We start from the raw sequence: 19,858 nt of genomic DNA on the forward strand, positions 1-19,858 counted from the left end.
ATGATAGCAGCCCTGCCATGGAGGGGAAGAGGAGGGGCCACCCAAACCCCAGAGGCTTCTTGGAGATGGCTGAACTCTTTAAACTCTCTATCTTCCTCTTTGCACACTAAGCTGTGGCCTTCCTCTAGGCTGGGACAGTGGCTCTGTTTGCCTGGCCTTCACCCCTAGGGACAACTCATGCCTCCTCCCAAGATGGTTATCAAGCCCCTCCCTCTGAATTACTTGTTGATGGGCCTGCTCCAGGCTCCTTTCTCAAAAGAAACAACCCTTCTGCCTCTAAAGTGGGACCTAAAGACCTGGGGTAAGCAAATCCCCTGGAGGGGCTGCTTCCTCACTACCATCCCCCCCCCCACACACTATATTATACAGTCCACATTCTACACATGAAAATGCTGCCCTTGGAGTTGTGGGATGCAGTGATCCTCATGTCAGAGTAGCACCTTAGGAAACCTATTCTGAACCCCTTCAACGTGGACAATCTCCCCTCCTCCCTGCAGGCCACATGGTCCACAGGTCCTGGGTCTTGTCAATGAAACCAAGTGGTCTCACTTCCCAGAAATCCTTCCCCCTCCTGTCTCCTGGCAGCAAGTGTGAGTCCCTCTGAGAGCAGGCCCTGGGATGCCTGGAGAGGAGGACTTGGCTTTAGAGCTGGGCTCAAGTTCTTGTGACTTTGGGCAAGGACGTTGGCCCACTGGGTCTCAGTTTATCCACCTGTAAAAGGGATGAAAATCAGATTGAGACTGTGGAGGGAAAAATGCTCTCTCCTAGCAACAAGAATGAAGGCCAGTGTTTAACGGGTGCCTTCTAAGGGCCAGTGCTTGATGTGCATTTTCACGCTATTGTCACACACACCTCAGAGGTGAGGGACTGAGCTTTTCTCCACCCACCAGATGGGGAGGCTGAGGCAACAAGCAGGGCCAGGCCTTACGTGTGAGCAGTCTGACCCCTCGCACACGCCCTGCCTCTGCACTCTCTCTGGTCAGGGCCAATTGGAGAGGAAGGTTGAACTAACAGGGCTTCTATCTCCCCACCCCACCCAGAAGCCATCTGTCTTATCCTGTGGCCCATCCTAACCCTCAGGGAACACATGGGTGTGGCCAGTGAGGTCCTGCTGTGTCCCCACCCCCACCCCTAGGGAAGCCTCTATGGGTGGAGGAGGGAGGGGACAACCGACGCCCTTGACCTCTGCCTCCACCAACCCCCGCACCCCAAAAGAAGACCTGTCTGCCCCCCTCTGCTTCCCTTTCAGCCCCTTTCTCTGCCCCTCCCATAGAGGATTTATGGTTTTAATAATGCAGACTTTCTCCTCCAGCCACTCTTGTTGTTTAGTCTCCTCTAAAGATCCTTAAAATTAAAACACTAATCAGGAATTTATTTTCTCATCAATCCTGCCCTTCAGGTTATGAGGCCCCGGTGTTTTCACAGCCTCTGGCCGGTCAAAGGGAACAAGGGCTCTGGTCTTGGGAGAGCTAGAGAGACAGAGAGACAGAAAGACAGAGATCTCAGACCCAGGTTAGAGAGAAAGGGAGAAAGGGCTTCATGCAGAGACTGTGAAGGGTGGGAAGAGAGAAAGAGGGAGACAAGGAGGGAAGCAGACAGAGACGCAGGCAGATAGAAGGGCAAACAGCAGGAGATGGAGACAAGGGTTAGAAACCCAGAGAGCCCAGAGACAGTGAGGAGGGTGAGGGCAGGGAGGGAGGGCCAGGAATGGAAGACAGAGGAAAGGCAACGAAAGCAAAGCAGACTGGGGACAACAGAGAAAGGCAGAGGTGAGAAAACAGGGAAAACACACAGGCTGGGGGCTGGAGACACCTCGCACCTCTCCTATGAGCGCACATTTCTGGAGGGGTCCTGTGGCACGCCTGTGTCCCCAATGATCCAAGGTTTTTCCCCTTTGCTGTCTTTAGAGATAAACTGGGCGGGCTGATTTCTGGCTCTGAGGCCCTGCAAGATGCTTAGTGAAGCCCTCAGGAGGCCCTCACTTCCCTCTCCCTTCGAGCTGCAGAAAAGCCTGCTGGATCCCAGGCCCTGCTCTCCCCGCCCCTCCTGTCAGCATTGGCAGCTCTGAGAAAGCGTCACCTCTCTCCACCTACCTCTCCCTGCCCACCCAAAGGGGCTGTTTGTAAACCCTGTTTCTCCTGGCCCATCATCACTGTTCCCTCTATGAAAAGCCTTGAGAACAATCAGATCACCCTGAGCACTAAAGAAAAAGTCTACTGCCTGCTCTGCCTTCGACTGGCTGTGTGATGGTAGGCAAGTCACTGGCCCTCTCTGAGCCTTGGTTTCTTCATCTGCAGAACGAGGAGTTTAGATGATCTCTACAGCACCTTCTTGCTCTAATGGTCTACATCTTTGATGTGGTCATTTTGGAAGTCCCCAAACTAAGCAAAGAAATGGAAAATCTGTACTTTGTTCATGTGTTCATTTGACAAAAGGAATTGAGGGCCTGCTAATGTGGAAGGTGCTATGCCAGGCACTGGGAAGTCACCCTAAAGAGACTGAACTTGGCCTTGATTCATGGTAAAGACACAACCTCCCACACCCTTAATTTATTCATGTGTAAAATGGTAGGATGTGGCACCAGTCCTGCCTCAGAGAATCATTGTTCAAGAAAGGCCTTTGCAATCAATGATTCTCTCATCGTTGGTTTCTACCTCTCTCTCCCCCTCTCCCTTCCTCTCTCTGAAATCGATAAAGATATACTTTTAAAAAAAAGAAAAAAGAAAAAGAAAGGCCTTTGTCAACAGAGGTCGGACATCAGAAAGGGTCAGTCAGCATCCAAAGTGTGTGGAGAACCCGAGAGGAACTCACTCTGCCCTGGGCAAGCCTTCAGTCCTGTCTCAGGTTGGCTGGTGCCATGGTCAGTCCTTCGTCTCACAGCCAGTCCAGCCCCTGAAGGCCCGGATATAACTGGGAGCCTACGGTGGAGCCAGAAGACCTGAGTTTGAGTTTCTGCAGCACTTGCAAGGCCACTTCTTGCCAGGACCCCAGAGTCATCCTTCAAGGACATTAAGTCCTGCCTCACCTGGGGTGAGATGTGAGGACTCAGAGAGGTAGCTCGGGTGGAAGGGCTAGGCCCACAGTAGGTATTCAGGAAACCCTTGCTCAGCACCTGGTTTAAGCCCAAAACCATTAATAACACCCAGGGCAAGAATACTGGACGCCATGTGACCCACTCAAGGGTGACCAGGGATTGTGGCCCAGCCCACTCCAGAAAGTTGGGGGGCTCGGGGCTCCCTGCCAAAAAAGCCTTTCCTGGGCTGGCATTAGCATTTTCCAAGATGATTCAGCAAAACCAGGGGGTTAGCCAGGCCTCCCCTTTCTGCTGAGAGCTTGTTCATGCTACAGCCTAGCTTGTTGGCCTGATAGGAAATCAATGTGTTTATGATCCGAGGCCTCTTGCAATAAGGGGAGGGAATAATTGCTCTTCGGAGGCCTGAATAGCAGCGTTCCCAATGTACTGGTCTAGCTCGCTGTGCACCTCCCCGGCCCAGAATCTTTCCTTTGTTCAAGTTGAAGAATCCAGGATCTGTAGAACCCAGGACTGTCGTCAAAGGACCTGTCATCCCCCCACCCTAAGGGGTCGACGAGCCCTCTCAGGATCCCTGTCATTTAGGAACCAGTATCTGTCAAATCACTCACCCTGAGAAAAGGGAGTCTGACTGTGTCCTCAAGAGGTTTTGAATCTGAAATAATAGAGCCCTGATCTCTAACTTATACTCCTACCGGAGATAATATATGGTAGAGGAAAAGGTAGATTTTGTTGAGAGGGACAAAATAATTATGCTGTAATTATGCCTCATTTGTACTCTAACCACATGTCCAGAGTGGTACATGATGCTGCTGTCCGATATCATGCAGGATTCACAGGTAAAATTAATCCTGTGGAAGCTAATAGAATTTATGCTAATACTGATGCTTGTGATCAAATGTATTGGGAGAGTGAATCACAAACTCCTCAGGACGTTATGCCTGTGGAGGAAATTGGCCTGAAGAAGATTTAGATTTGATTAATGATAGATTGATTACAGTTCTTAATCACTCGACAAATGCATGCATTAAGTGCAGATGGCTGGGGATTGGGAAGGCAAAAAATATATAAAGTTAGGACAAAAACAGGAGACAATTTGGGCTGGTGTTATTGGGTGGTTCAGTGGTCTGGTAAAATCTGCACCAGCCCCTCACCGCTTATTACAAACGTTTGACATCTGTGTGGGCATTCTAATGGCTGTGAAATTAAGACAGAATATTTTGTCATAAACAGGCCAGGCGTGTGGGACAGGGACATGGACTGTGCTGTGAGCTGTTTTGCTAAAGCCCCTGCATGGCACTGAGCCTGGGCAGGGCATGAAACGTGGTGCACGACAGTGTCGCTCTGTGACCAGGGTGTAGAGGACTTTCAGGGTAGCTCCCAGCAGTCTGTCAGTATTGTGTGTGGGTAACGGTGAGATTGATGATTTGCACCTGGTCTTCGTGGGGGGACCCCTGAAGGTCTCTATTGTTGAGGCTGGTTTTGTAGCAGGAAAATGCCGACATGACCAGCAAAGTACAAAAACACCGAAGATGAGACTCCTCCCCAGTTGGGAGGTGTTCCATGCACCCGCCCCTTACAGAGGGGGGACGCGCGGAGCCTGCACCTGGCCTCTGCAGACCCCTGGCTGAGAAGTACTATATCCTGACGTTAATGCAGTCTCTATGTCATATCCTATTCCCGTAATAAACTGTAGATTTCTAAGTATTGCCATTTGGGGTCCTATGAGTCTTCTTTAGCAATTGAATCCAGCTTAACTGCCACTATTAGAGGTTTAAAATCTATCTTTTATATTTTATAGATGGAGCAACTGAAACCCGAAAGGGGAACTGACTTATCTATATTCATGCAACAGGTTTGTGGTAGAGCCCAGATTGAAATCAAATGCTCAACCCTCAGTCCAGAGATATTAGTCTGTTTTTTCCTCCTTGCTTTGCTCCTTGGAGGTGAGTAGTGACTTCTCAGGAGGCCTAGAAGAACCAGAGAGGAGACTCAACCACTAGCACAGGCATCAGGGTAGCTGGGGAAGAATTACCCCAGGATGAGGTGAGGTTAGAAACCAGAAAACTGATGGTAAAACCTGAGGCACGGTGATAGGAGCAGATTGAGAAAGAGGCTAAGGACTGAGCCTGTGAAGGGAGAGTGCATCAGTCAGTATAGGATAACTGCTGTAACAAATAAGCCCCAGTCTCAGGCACTTAATGCAAGAAGAGTTCGTTTATTACTCACATCTCAAGTCCAAAGCAGGTCAGAGGAAGAGAAGGAGCACTGCTCACGCAATCATTCAGGGACCCAGGCCCCTTCTATCTTGTAGCTCCGGTCCCTTCAATGCCCCCAGAGTCCTCACCATCCAGAGAGAAGTTGGAGAAAGAGAGAACACTAATGTTACAAGATGCCAGCTGAGGCATTGCCTCTTTTGTAAACACTTTTGTCTGCATGTCAATGTAAAGGAGTCAAGACAGAGGGACTGACTTTCTTGCTGTTGGACAGTGGAGAAAGGACCTGACTTTGTACTTCAATGTCCACAGGAGCTCTCCTGACATCTTGACACCAACACAGTCCCTCTTTTACATTAGGTGAACCAAATCCCAAACATGCAGCCAATCCTGAGATGGCCAGGCCCCTCTTGACCCCTGAGTCTCTGAATTCCACACCCCAAGTTCATCTAATAACACCCTTGGAAGAGCATTTCAGCAGTCATGTAGACCACTGGCCGTTCATCACAACCTTGGACTAAATCACAGTAGAGTATGAATTGTGAGTTGTCCTTTCCCAGGATTGGCTGTTCTACTTAGAAATACTTGTATTCATGGCAAAGACCCCATTGGAAGTCGATTTCAGTAGATTAAAAACTGCAAGAGTGGTCATTGTGTATTAACCAAAGAAGAACCTGTTCTGGAATTTTTTACCAGGGCTGGCAGTAAGAATCAGTAAGGCACAGGGTGGGGGCTGAAACGGAGCCTGGCTCAGAGTCAGGCTGGGGAAAGGCTCCCAGACACATTACCCCAGGACATGAGGGATAAGGTCTGGGAGGAGCACAGGCCTTGGGGCAAGACAGCTCTGGCTTCTTCTCCATGTTACAATGCTGTGTGACTTTGGACAAGTCAACTCACCTCTCTGGGCCTTGTTTTCTCATCTAAGAAATGGGTCTAATCATAATATCTCTCACAGGGATGCTGTGAGGTTAAATGAGATAATACTCTCAAGTACAGCACTTGGCACCCAGGAGGCTTTTGGTAGCTAAGCTTTCATGGGCCCTCTACTCCTTTTGAACCCTTTGTTACAGGGGGAGCCCAGAGCCTGTTTAGGTAAGAAAGCCTTTACATCTTTAGAGACAGTCCTGTGGGAACATGCTGATTTCCTGGGAGTTGAGGGTATTATCTGGTTATTCTGGGAGGAAGATGAAGCTTCAACGCCTGGTTCTGGTGACTACGGCCAGGAAATGAGCAGGGTTTGGAAGCCCAGTTTTGCAATGAGCTCCTCCATTCCTGAACTATTTTTTTACTGGGCTTTGGAGAGCATGAGCTTATAAAATGCGCTTATTAGTCGAAATGATCTAAATCTAATCTAATTCTCCATGGAAACGACGTAACGATGCTCTTCAGTACAGACTCGATGCTCAACATTTTATAAAATGACCACAAACATCTTTGTTAATCACATTTAAACGGCATACCTGTGCTCCGGGCAGTGGCGAGCTTTCAGAAGTGCTTCTAAATCAATTAACCAGGGGGGCATGGTAAGCACTCACATAAAATAGTGTTTCATATGAAACAGAGTCCTAGCGAAAGGGGTGGCTGAAGCATGCAGCTTGAATTGTCTCTGGGGGGGCTGGGGGGGAGGGGGAGGTATGGAGCAGCTGTGCTGAGTCCTGCAGAGCTTTGCACACCATTCTTAGAAAGTTGAAATATCTCTTCCAGGGGAGGGAAATTGTATTAGTCAGTGCTCTTATAGTTACAGATGACAGAGACCCAATTCAAATGGTCTTGGACTTGAAAGATTTTGATTCATGTAAAATCTGAAACAACAATGTTCACTGCACTCAGGCATGGCTGGATCCAGGTGCTCAAATGATATCCTCTGCAACCTGTCTTCCTCCATCTCTTAGCTATGTTTCCTCTGGCTTAATCCTCAGGCAGACTCTATCTAATTGGTGACAAAGATGAGCTCCAGCTGCTCTAGGGTCTCAGCTTACCAGCTGGACAAACAGGGGAAAGAAAGTACCTTGTTCCTCATAATTCCAAAGTCCTGGGAGAGCTGCTACTTGGCTCTAACTGCCTGTTTGAATGGCTTGTGCTGTCTTTGAGGAGTGAACCCCAGATGTCAAGAGCCCCTGGGACCCAACTCCAGCCCTGACACTTAACCAAGTGGCCTTGGGTGAGTCCCTCTACTCTCTGTGTCTTGCTCTCCTCATCTGGGGTGGGGTAGACTTGAGGATCTCTAAGGCCCCTTTGGGGTCTTACCTTCCAGCCTACATGGGGCCTGCCGGCTCCGAGTGCTGTGCTGGTGGCTTGAAGTTGTCTGCAGTCTGCAAATTCACAGCTGCCCATAATGGGGATGGGCTCACCTGGCACCTCTGCACCTCCTCTTTCTCTCTCTTCGATGGCAGGAGATGATTGGAGGATGGTTTGACTGATGGGCAGGGCAGGGGGAGGGGAGGGCAAGGAGACAGCCATTTCCCCCCCCAAGGACCTGAGAGAATGGGCCTGAGACGCCAGTGGCACCGTGTGTCAAGCCACTGTGCAACCCACTGCCAGCTTGGGAACCTTTAGGTGAGAGATCCTGCTCGAATGCAGGGTGATTTAATAACCGCAGAAGGATGGCTTCACCGGAAAGCATGACTGCTTAATCCTTAAATTGAATTTTATGTGAATTTTTTCCCCTTGAATTCTCACGGTACTTAATTCCAGTGCTAATCTGGGGCCTTGGCTCTAATGTGTGATCCGGGTCCCAGGTGTATTTTATCCAGGCGCAGTGAGGCTGCTCACACATGGACTTCGTGCGTGGGCACCATTCTCTGCCCGGCCAGGCACCTCCTGTCTGCACGCTGGGGCTCTGTCTCCTTCGAGCTCTAATCTTTCTTGTCCTTGATTCAGCCTCTGGTCAGGCCCAACCCCTGAGGGGTGGGGGCTCATTTCTGTGATCTGGCTCCTCGCGGTGCACTTGGCAGTCCAGGGGTTTGGGTCCTAATTCACCGCCCTTGTCCTGGACGCTGGGGAGAGGAGGGAAGTTCTCTGTAGGAGGACAATTGTTAATGATGGGCCTCACTCAGATGCTGCTTTCAGAGGGCAAAGAGAGCTGTCTGTCCCTTCCTATTCTTGTTCCCACTGTCCCCGCCTCCCACCCACACCCTGTGCCTGGGACCAGAGCTTTGTCATTTTCTAAGTGCAGCCTGGCAACCCAGCAAGAGGTAGAAGAACTGGGCACTCTCTTCTTATTTTCCCTTTCCTCTCTTCCTTCCCACTTTCCTCCTTTCCTTTTCCTGCCTCCCTTCCTTGCATTCACTCAAATATTTATTGAGCACCTACTATGTGCCAGGTGGTGGGGATACCATGAGCAAGATAGACACAGTCTCTGTCCTCTTGAGGGTGGAAAGTCTTAAGCACAGGTAGAGGGAACAGCATATGCAAAGGCCTGGAGGCTGGGGCTCTCTGGGGAAATTCCAGTAATTCCTTCTGGTCTGGGGTGGCCCCACAAGAAGAGCTGCTTTTCTATTAGAGGACAATGAGGCTGGGGGCAGGGGTACGGTAAGAGGGGAAAAGGGGGAAACATTGGGGGGAAGGCTACAGATGGGGGTTGGGCAATGGGCTGAGCTACTGAGAACGGAGGAAATTGCCAAGGAGCTGCCCGCCTGGCCCTGACCTCGAGGACACCCACTGGGCTCAGTTAACCAGGGTGCAGAGCCCTGAATCAGAGAGGGACACACACAGCCCTGCTCTGAGCCCTCACCCATAGCATCGAGGAAGGGGTCCGGGACTCCAGGTCCAAGTTGGGTCCTGCCATGGACTCTTACTGGCTGAGTGACCTTAGACATGCCACTTAACCCTATTGTGCCTCAGTTTCTCCATATGAACAAATAGGGAGGTCTCCCTACCTTGAAAGACTATTAAATTGTTGAGCTAATCCATGTGAAGTGCTCAGCTGGCACACACTAAGCATTCAGTAAAAGTTATTATCAATAGGCCAGCAGGTAAATAAGCCTAATACAGCACCTTGTAGCCAAAACACAGCCATCTGTGTTTATAATGGGGTAGGGGGAGCGTGGACAGAATGACAAAGGAGAGGAGTGGGATCAGGAATTCAGGAAGGCTTCCTGGAGGAAGTGATGTAGTGAAGGTCCTTGAAGGCCGAGCAGAATTTTATCTGCAGAAGGGACATGCCTGCAGCCTGAGGAAAGGGCACAGTGGTGTGTTTGTAGAAGAGCGACTGGTCTAAAAGGATGGCCAGGCCCTGCTGCAGGGGTGGGTCAGGCAGAGTGACAGGGTGAGGCAGGAAAGGTGGGCTGAGGCCACACAGTGCGAGCCCAGAATGCAATCTCAAGGAGACTGACTTTATCTTTAGACTGAGGAAAATGTTCTTCTCAACGCGGGGAAGTGAGTGGCATAATGAGATCAGACCTGAGTTTTCAGTGCTCTCTCTGGCAGCTGCGTTGCCGGGCAGGAGCCGTGCGAGGAGCTGCAGCTGCCTCCCAACATCAAAGAGGGGAAAACCTGGAACCCAAGTGTGCTCAGGTCAGCACGTGCTTCCCTGGGAGGGGACATCCTGGATTCTAGTCTTCGCTGCAAGGTCAACTTTCTGGACAACCTTGGGCACACAGTCACTTTCCCTCTCTGGGCCTCGGTGTCCTCAGTGAAATGAACGCATTGGACTAAGTGCCTGCCAGGTTGTCCAGCAGGATGGGGCGCTCAAACTCAGGCGCTCCAGGTAACAAACAGGTGATGTCGTAAGAGAAGGAGCAGAGGAGCAGGGAGAGGTGGGAATTATGGGAAACTGGAAAAAACTTGTCTTATCCAGAGAGGGGGCTGCTGCTCTGCCCAACCCACTGTTGCCATGGGAGCCAGGTTGTGTGTGTGTGTGTGTGTGTGTGTGTGTGTGTGTCTGTGTGTGTGTGAGCACGCGCGCGCCCATGCTCTAAGGTTACCCACAAGTCTTCAGATTTTTCTAAAGAGAAGCTAGAAATCCATTTTATTTTAAATAAGGCATCATCTGACTTTTAACTATTAGCTCAATTCTTTTTTAAAAATATCACTATTTGGGTCATCCCATCTCATCCACCAGCCCGAACGGATTCATCCCACCAATTTCAGACCCCCTGTTGTAGGTTCCTGGAAAGGGAAGACAGAGCAGATAGAGAGGAGCAAAACGATTGAGGGGCTCCTGGGGAAGGAGTCCTAGGCCCCCAAGATTGAGGACAGCCTGGTGCTTCCTTGCAGCAAACCATCCCTGCCTGCTACCAGCTGAGTGCCTCTGCTAAGCTCACTGGGGAACCAGGAGCCTGCTCTCATTAGAAGCCAAAAGCAGAACCAGCCCCCGAGGCATGTAAACCAGCTCCCCTGTTTGGGAGGCTTTTAAATCTATCTTGTAAGCTTGCCTTTCAGACCTGACAGAGGCAGCCTTGTCAGGAGAGGCTGGTGAGCAGAAGTCAGCAGTCCTGCTCTTATCAATCAGGCCATGGTGGTAGGAGGAGTGGGAAGAGGAGGACTCCAGGAGGCAGGGATCCTGCGACCTTGGGGCTGTGTCAGGGCGGAGACCTGGGTTCATAAGCTGCTGTTCTGGCTGCTGCTGGCTGTGTCATTTTGAACAAGTCATTGAACCCTCTGAGCCTATGGTTCTTCCACTGAAATGTGAGGCTACTAGGAGAGAACACACTTGGTGTTTTCAAGGACCAGAGGGAAGCTGGTGGGACCTCAGAGTCTGCAAACCCTTCCTGCCCTCCTCTGCCTCCTGCTCTGGAGGCCAAGGGGGCAGGCAGCCAAAGGGAGAGAGAGAAAGATGGTGCCTGCTTTGAGAACCCATAAACCCAGAGGACTGGCCCTTTAATAATCCCAGGTGGGCACTCAGTGCAATTGCAATTTGAAGAGCCCAGCTTGCTCAGTACAAGTGGAAAATTACCTTAGCATCTATTCTGTATCGCTTTTTGATCCTGATTTCATCATTCAGATGTACGGCAGTGCATTTTCAATGGGTACAATTTAATTAGGCTCAATTTGTATAACTACATTATTAAAGACTCATTTGGAAAGAGCTTCACATCGAAGGTTCATTGGACTCCTCCACTTGCTCAAAAACATATTTGGAATAAAGCCTGCTGATGACCCTGGATTCCAGAGAGCTCTCCTCTGCCTCCAGCACACCGGCCTGACTTGTCATTTCATTTCCATCTCATTTAATAGGATGTCTTTGGACATCTCTTGGTCTTGGAGCCTCTGACAGGTGCCTCCTGTAATTACACAGAGATTTCTCATACGCTCTTTCAGTCGGTCATCAAACATTCATGGAGAACATTATGGTAGTGAGGTCCTGAGCCAGGGGACTGGATGGGAATAAAGGGCCAGGCCCTGCAGACACATACCTTACAGCCTTGAAGGAGGTGGGGAGAAAGAACATTCATGATCCCGTTTTTATCCTCATGAGCAGTCCTGGGGGCGGGCAGTGAGGGGCCATCCGTGGGGGTAGCAGATAAGGACTGTGAGGCTCAGGGTCTCTAAGTCAGTGGCAGCGTCAGGGCTTGAACCCAAGACTCTGGACTGGTTCTGCTTTACCGATATCTTTTTTCCCTTGTGACTGAGGCACAGAGGTATTTGCCAGGGCAGAGATGGGGGCAACAGGAGGACCCGGCTGGGCCAGGGGCCCTGGGAAGGCCACCTAGGAACAGGTGACTTACTCCGGAAACTATCGTGGTGGCACTGAAGGGGAAGAGGCTTTTGGTCAGGCTATCAGCCCTGGGAGTCAACTTGGAGACAGCCCCTGGGTGGTTGCCGTGAAAACACTCTTCGTGTAGAGAGCAGAAGAAAAGACAATTAGTCCGGCTGTCAGGAAATCCACATAAGCTGCTTTCTTCTGAAAGAGGGTCTCCTCTTCCCCCCAAGATCCTCCCTGGCTGTGGTATATCTCACACGCTGCGGGGAGCTGTCAGCTCCGTGGAACGACAAGAGGAATTAAAAATAAAAATTGACTTTCAGAGAACAAAATCAGACCTGACAACTTAAGTCATTCAAAGCAGCTGTGGTTAACAGATCGCAAATGTGTTTATCAAAAAAGAGTGGCAGAGGCTGGCTGAAATATCACGCGTGAGAGAGAGAGAGAATGGGGCGAGATGAGCTCGGGCCTTGCTTTGGTCAATGAAATGTTAATGGGCGCAATGCCAGCAGTGGCTCCCAATGAGCTTGTGAAGTTTGGCTTGGCCAAGGACAGACGTGGGGTGTTTTAAAGGCACAGCGCAGGGTTGCTGATGGCGGGTTAGGCAGGGAGTAACTACTATTGCACGCTCTGCTCACTTCATTCCAGCCACGTTGTTCTTGCTGCTCCTCGAACATTCCAGGCCTGTCATGACGCCAAGGTCTTCGCAGTTGTTATTCCCTCTGTCTAGAACCCTGTACCTTTGACACTGGCGTGGCCCGTTTCTTCAGTTAATCCAGCTGCTCAATGCTAGCTCCTGGGTGAGACCATCTCTGGTCACCCTATTAAAAACCATAGTACCCCCTTACCCTGATCTAATTTTCCATAGCTCTTATTGCCAACTGACAAATCTTGATTTATCGATTTCCTCTCTCTCAATCTACACCCCCCCCCCCCCGGAAGCTCTGTGCATGCAGGGACTTTTGTGTATTCTGTTCACTACTGCATAGTCAACATCTTGAGTACTGCCTGGCACATAGTAGGCACTCGTGTATCTTTGTTGAATTAAAAAATACATTCCCACAGGCGAGCTGTATGAGGCAGGCACATGACAACTCCTAGAAACCCTTCATCCTGGATCTGGTCTTCAGAAAGCAGAGTTTGGCCCAGGTCTCGTTAAGAAGACCACCTCTCCCCAGGCAACTGACAATGGGGCGCGGGGCTGTTGGATGCCTGCACTGTGGTGAGGCCTCTCTGCCTGGTATGAGTCACTGGAAAGCCCACCTAGGGAAATTCTGGAAAACTGGTTTCCATGGTTCTGATGAGCACCTGCCCCAAGGGCTTGTGGTCCTGCCCTTTCTCTCCCCACTGCAGCCAAAGCAGAATGGGAACTCAGGAGGCTGAGCTCACATCCCTCCAAAGTCCTGACCCTGGACCAAGGGCCAGGGTGAGAAGGAGAGCTTCTGAGGTCTCCCTCAGCACCAAACCTCAGCTCTGGGAGCAGATGCTCACATCTGTGGGCAGATCTGAGAGAAGGGGAGAGAAAAAGACTCCCCAGACATTTGTGGATGTGATGAGAAAACCAAGGCACTGGTTGCTTTTTCAAAAGAATAAATAGCTTCTGATTGAAAAGGGAGACACTGGTTTTCCACACTGGCTTTTTACCAGGCAACGTCTTCCTGGAAGGGAGTTTGTAGGGAACACTGTAGCCTACACATGTCATAGGGAAAGGGGTGGAGACGGAAGAGGGGGGTACAACAGGAGGGGGCTCATGTGTACTCATGGGGGAAGAGGACAAGAGTGTGGCTGTGTTTCCAGAGGGACGGTAGCTGGAGGACTATAAGGAACACATGCAGGGAAGGCCCTGTAGAGTTTACACGTGGCTGTGTCTTTGGCAGAAATACTCTAATTTACCTGTGTGCCTTGGGAAGGAACATTTTGCATGGGAACAGCTAGAGAGCAAATACAAGGGTTCAGCTGTAAACTATACCCCAAGGGAGGGACAGCTCTTGGGCATGTTGATAGAATGAGTATGCACCATTGAGAAAACCACTGTCGCCACTGAATGGCACCTGTCCAGGCAAGGGGGGTGAAACCTGCTCCCCAGGCTGTGTGGTCTGGCATTATTCACGATGGACCCACCCACAGGGTGCCTATTTTCCTAATCAGTCAACCCATAGGAGGTACCTTGTTGCCAACTGGCCCAACCAGAGGGACGCCTTTTTCTAGTTTGTGCAAAGGTGCCACAGTGCTAACAGCAGTTCAGTGTTCTGAACTCTCTCTCTCCCCCCTCACCTGCTTTGTCTCCCTCCCTCATGCTCCAACCAAACAGGGGCTCTTGTCACCCTTCCCACATGCCCCATAGGCGACTTTCCTGACATTCCCCGCCCCATCCACATCCCTGGTCACTTTCACCTCCTCTAAATGAATATGTTAGACTAGATAATCTACCAGATTTCTTCCATATTCTCTATCATATGAGTTTTAAAATCAGTGATGCTCCCTTTTTTCATTTCTAATATAGGTAATTTTACCTTCTCTCTTCTTTTCTTGATCTCCCTGGCTAAAAGTTCATTGATTTTATTGATCTTTACAGTTCAATGATTTTTCCGCTGTTTTCTTTAATTTCATTAATTTCTGCTCTTATCCCTATTATTTCTAGCATCAGCCCATTTGTGTTTAGTTTGCTCTTCTTTTTCCTAGTTTCTTAAGGTGGAAGCTTAGACCTTTGATTTGAGACATTTATTTTGTAACATAAGCATTTATTGCTATAAATTTCACTCTAAACATTGCTTTAGCTGCATTCCACTAATATTGACATAATGTGTTTTTATTTCCATTTAGTTTTAAATCTTTTGAAGTTTTGCCTGTGATTTCTTCTTGTTACATATATAGGATTATTATGTCCTCTTGATGAATAGACCTGTTAATATTCCTTGTTCTGAAGTCCACTTTGTCTAATACTGATAGATCTGCTCCAGCTTTCCCTTGATAAGTTTTTATATAGTATATCTTCTTTCATTCTTTTACTTTTATTATATTTGAGTCTTTATATTCAAAGTGAGCTTCTTATAGACAGCACATAACTGGCCTTGACTTTTTAGCCAAAATGATCATCTATCCATATAATTGGGGAACTTAGCCCATTTACAATGAATGTAATTACCAATATGTTTGTATTTAAATCTACCATCTTGCTATTTTTTATTTCCACCTGTTTTTCCTCTCTGAAATTCTAATTACACAAAGCTAGACCACTTGATATTGTGCCATAATGTTCTCTCTCTCTCTATCTTTATTTATTTTTGTCTCTCTTGTTTTAAATCTTTTTAAAATCTGTGCTATATCTGTATAGTTTGTATTGCTTTGTCTTCAAGGTCACTGATCTTCTGCAGTTTCCAGTCTGCTCTTAATTCCATCCAGCATATTTTTCAATTCATATCTTGTATTTTTCATCTTTAGAAGTTTCATTTGGGTCTTTTTGTATTTTTCATTTCTCTCCCTATCATATTCATGTTTTTCTCTACCTTCTTAAATATATGGAACATATTTATAGTACCTGTTTTAACCCCATCACCTACTAATTCTATTATCTCTGTCATATTCAGACCTGTTTCAATTAATTAATTTTTCTCTTGGGCTATGGACGATATTGAATTTTGAACATGGTCAATTGTATGTCTGGAGTGCTGGATTTTGTTGTATTCCTTTAAAAAAATGTTGTGCGGCATACAGTTACATCATTTGAGATCAATTTGATCCTTCTGAGTCTTGCTTTTTAAGCTTTGTTAGGGCAGGTCCTAAGCAACCTTTAGTACAAGGTTAATTTAGTCCAATTAGTAAGGATTTCTGAGGTCTCATCTGATGTCCCATGTATTTTGAGGTCTAGCCACTATGGACAGTGGAAATATAAACTATTCTAATCTTCTGTAAGTTCTGAGAATTTCTCTGCCCACTGATTTCCAAGGGTACTTACCCATCCTGATAGAATTTTGCCCCACACATTCTCAAGCCCATATTCAGCCAAATATTTAAAAGCTTCCCTCTGAAGATAGTTGAATCATATCCACCCCCCGCCCCCTCAAGTCTTTCCTTTCCTTTCTGTGTTACGTCCTGCAAATTCTAGCTGCTTCAGCCTCCACACACTACAATCTCTGTCTCTTCAAGTCAGCAAGACTGCTGAGCTCTGTTAGGATTTTTCTCTCCCGGATTTCCCCTGCCTAGAAACTCCCTCCAGGCAGTTAGCTAGTCCAATCATAGGCTCACCTCATTTGTCTCCCTTCTCTCAGGGTTCAGGGTACTGCACTGCATGTTGTCCAAAGTTTGAAGAACAGTTGTTTCACATATTTTGACCAGTTTTTTTAATGTTTTCAGCCCAAGGATATTCCTGGACTCTCTTACTCTCCCTTGGCTAAACGTGGAGATCTCCCACCATCTTAGGATTTTAAAATAAGAAACCAAATAAGCCTCAAAGAGTCTGTCATCAGCACAAGGTCTGTAGTTCTTGGAGAGGTGGGGAAGACACTGTCCTCTGCTTCCCTCTGGTCCAACCTTCCCTTGCTGTTAGGAAGCTAAAGCAGCATGGAGTAGACATGTGCAGTGAGGGGTGCCAGCTAAGTTTCAGGGACTCTGAGCAAGAAGATGCTTGAATGACAGGATGTTTGAGGAGGATAACAGGATGCAGAGCTAGCAATGTATTCAGCAGCACTCATGGCCTGTGGTCTGCTAGGATCTGTCTCCAGGGGGAAAAGCCATCAAAGAGAAATGAAGAAAAAGATATATAAATATTTTAACAAAACCCCTCTCCAGCAGGGACTTGCGGAGGTTGTTTTTCCCTAAACAAGTGGCAGTGAAACCTTTATTGCACTCACAGCCTCCCAGACTCTCTTTTTTTATGCTACATAATGTGTTTGCAAGTTTCTGTCCATCGCTGAGTCTCCCCTGCTTTGTCCTATGTGAAATCACTGGTTTCCATGGCAACTAGACTGCCAGTTCAGGGAGCCCAGTGGAGGGACAGAGGTTCTGTAGTGCACATCTGGGGGCTGGCAGAGGCCTCAGTCACAGGTAGGAAAGGGACATGGGATAACTATGCCCGGGTCTTTGCACCCTGGGTGGCTGCCCAATGCACCAGCATGTTGGAGCTCCTGGGAGGACCGTGCCCACTGCTGAGCTCCTGCAACCATTGGCATGACAGGCACCTGGGACATGTGCCAGCATCTGGGCCAGGGGCCTGGCTCCAAAGACAAGACTCAAACTCTGCCCCAAAGGGAAAGCAGTCTGTCTAGAGACAGAAAAACACGGCAAAAAATCTCCAGAAGGAAATAGTTCTTAAATGCCGATTATATGCCATGCACTGTTTGGGGAATTACATACCTTAGATTTTAATCTTCACAAGACCTTATGATTTCGTTACTTCTAAGTTCAAACAACTAGTAAAAAGTAAAGCCAAGATCCACACCCAAGCATGTATCCGCCTCTACTGATGTTCACAACCTCACTCATCATTTCTGTAGGTCTCCTGTGCAGGCGCCTCATCAGATTTAGAAAACTCTCTCAAAGAGCCCCCCTTTCTCTCTCCCCCTCTATCTCTCCCCCTCTTCTCTCCCCCACACCCCACCCCCTCTGGCCCTGCAAACGTCTCTGCCTCAAGTCTCTTCCCTCATTCTGGAGATAAATGTATCATTGAACTAAATCCCTGGAACATGAATTAAACATTTGAACAAATCCCAGTGTGGCCTCAGAGCCCCACACTGTGTGGGGACGACATTAATGAAGGGTCATACAGCCACATTTCTGCTTAATTCTCTGAAATCCCACCCGCTTTGTCCAGACAGTGGGAGGAGACAGCGACATCAAAAAACTGGGAGACCCTGGGGGAGAAAGAAGCTCTTTAAAAATAGCTACCGTGGAGGGTGGGCTCCCCCAGGCCAAGCCTTCCCTGGGCCCCGGGAGACAGCAATAGCAATCCTTTCAATGTGTGTGGGGGGCCCCTCCCGGGACGGCCTCAAAGGCTGCTCCCCAAGGGGCTTAGCCAAAGGAAACAAGCTTCTAAAGGTCCCGCTGCATGTCACCAAGGTGGGAGGGGGTGCTGCTGGCAAAGCCAGCTGAAGCTGGATTAATCAGAGCGCACAGCCCTGGCCCAGGCTTTGCTCTTCAGACAGGCTGCAGGCACTGGCCTTCTCTCCAGGCTTCCAGGCCGGCCCCTGCCTCCCTGTGTCCCTTCCCCCATGCTGAAGGAAATAGTTCTTAAATGCCGATTATATGCCACGCACTGTTTGGGGAATTACATACCTTAGATTTTAACCTTCACAAAACCCTATGATTTAGTTACTCTCAAGTTCAAACAACTAGTTAAAGGTAAAGCCTTGGGGTCCACACAGTATCAGAGGCCTCGGGGACCTTTGATCACAGCGTCTGACCCCTTGTTTTATAAATGGGAATCCAAAGCTGAGGGAAGGGCAGTGATGACCAGTGGGTCCTGTATCAACTCAGAAACAGGGCCGGTACTCGAATGCAGGTCTGAGCAACAGCCCCAGGGCCTATGGGGCAGTCATCACCCCAGGCCTGACACTGGCCGTCATGTGGAGAAGAGCACCAACTCCTGGGGACCCTGGAGACTCTGGGTGAATGGCCTCAGCAGCAGATGGGAGGGGACAGGCAATGCTTTCCCAGGGCCTGGAAGGAGCATGGGGGATCTGAGAAGTGTGGCCTGATGCAGACCGAGGCCTAAGGGGATGGCAGGCCTTCTGGTTACCAGGGTCATCAAGGCCTCTGGCTCCTGTCACGGGCATAATGGGCTGGCAGCACAGCTGTGGATCTTGGGTAAGACACCTAACCCCACTACCTCCTCTGAGATATGGGGGAGTGGAGGCACCCCCTCATGGCATGGCTGTGAGTACACCATGCGGTGAGGTATTTAGTGAAAAGTGCCTCGCTGGGTCTTGGCACATGGTACAGCCTTGATAAGCAGCATGAATACGCACTGTCTCCTCACATATATGGTCTCCCCCAGATGCCAGGACTCACGTGGAATCTCTGTGGCTCGTGGAGCTCCCAGCAGCACCCAGACAGCTCTTCTCTGCAGGTCTTTCCTGTCCACGTGATTCTTGGGTCCCTCCTGACCCCTACAACAGATATGGGGCCCTTGTCTTGCATCCTGAGTCGCTGCCACGGCTCATGTACCAGCATCCTGGTGCCAACCACCCTGGATGCTTTACATTTGTACAAGGCTCAGTGGGAACCTGGATCCCTTGGGCAAGTCATTTAACCTGTCTGTGCCTCAGTTTCTCAGTTCCTTCACCTGAAAATGAAGGTAACAACAGTGCCTACTACACACACAGACATAAACACAAACATGCACACATGTGAATATATTAGCACCTTCAATCAACTTTATTGAGGTACAATTTGTATCCAATAAAATGCACTCATACATTTCAGCTTTATCGAGGTATAATTGACAAATAAAATTGTAAGATATTTAAAGTGCACATCGTGGTGATTTGATGCACGAATACATTGTGAAGAGATTGTCCCCACCTAATTACCATCACATTCATCACCTCACATTTTGTCTTCTTTTTTTTTTTTTTTTGATGAGAAGATTAAGTTCTACCCTCTTAGCAAATTTCAATTATGCGATACGGGGTTATCAGCTACAGTAACCGTGGTACACACTAGATCCTCAGACCTTGTTCACCTTACAGCTGGAAGTTTATACCCTTCACATCCTTTCCCTGTTTTTCACACCCCCTAGCTCTTGGCAACCTACTGTTCTACCCCATTTCTATGAGCTTGACTTTTTTTTTTCCAGATTCCACACATAAGCGATATCATGTGATAGTTCCCTTTCTCTGTCTGGTTTATTTCATTGAGCATAGTGCCCTCAGGGTGCATCCTTGTCGTTGCAGATGGCAGGATATGTTTCCTTCTTTAACTGTCCACTGTAATGTATACACGCTCCACGCCTTCTTTAGCTATTCATCTGCT

The 19,858-nt window shown here is 48.7% G+C and overlaps 1 long non-coding RNA gene across 5 annotated transcripts in view; it reads left to right on the forward strand.

Annotated features, from left to right (window-relative positions):
* LOC308565711 overlaps nt 1–19,858 on the forward strand; it is a 124,635-nt gene that overhangs the window by 89,815 nt on the left and 14,962 nt on the right. The window lies entirely within an intron of this gene.

Source organism: Miniopterus schreibersii (assembly GCF_964146895.1).
Source record: "Miniopterus schreibersii genome assembly, chromosome: 12".
NCBI lineage: Eukaryota > Metazoa > Chordata > Mammalia > Chiroptera > Miniopteridae > Miniopterus > Miniopterus schreibersii.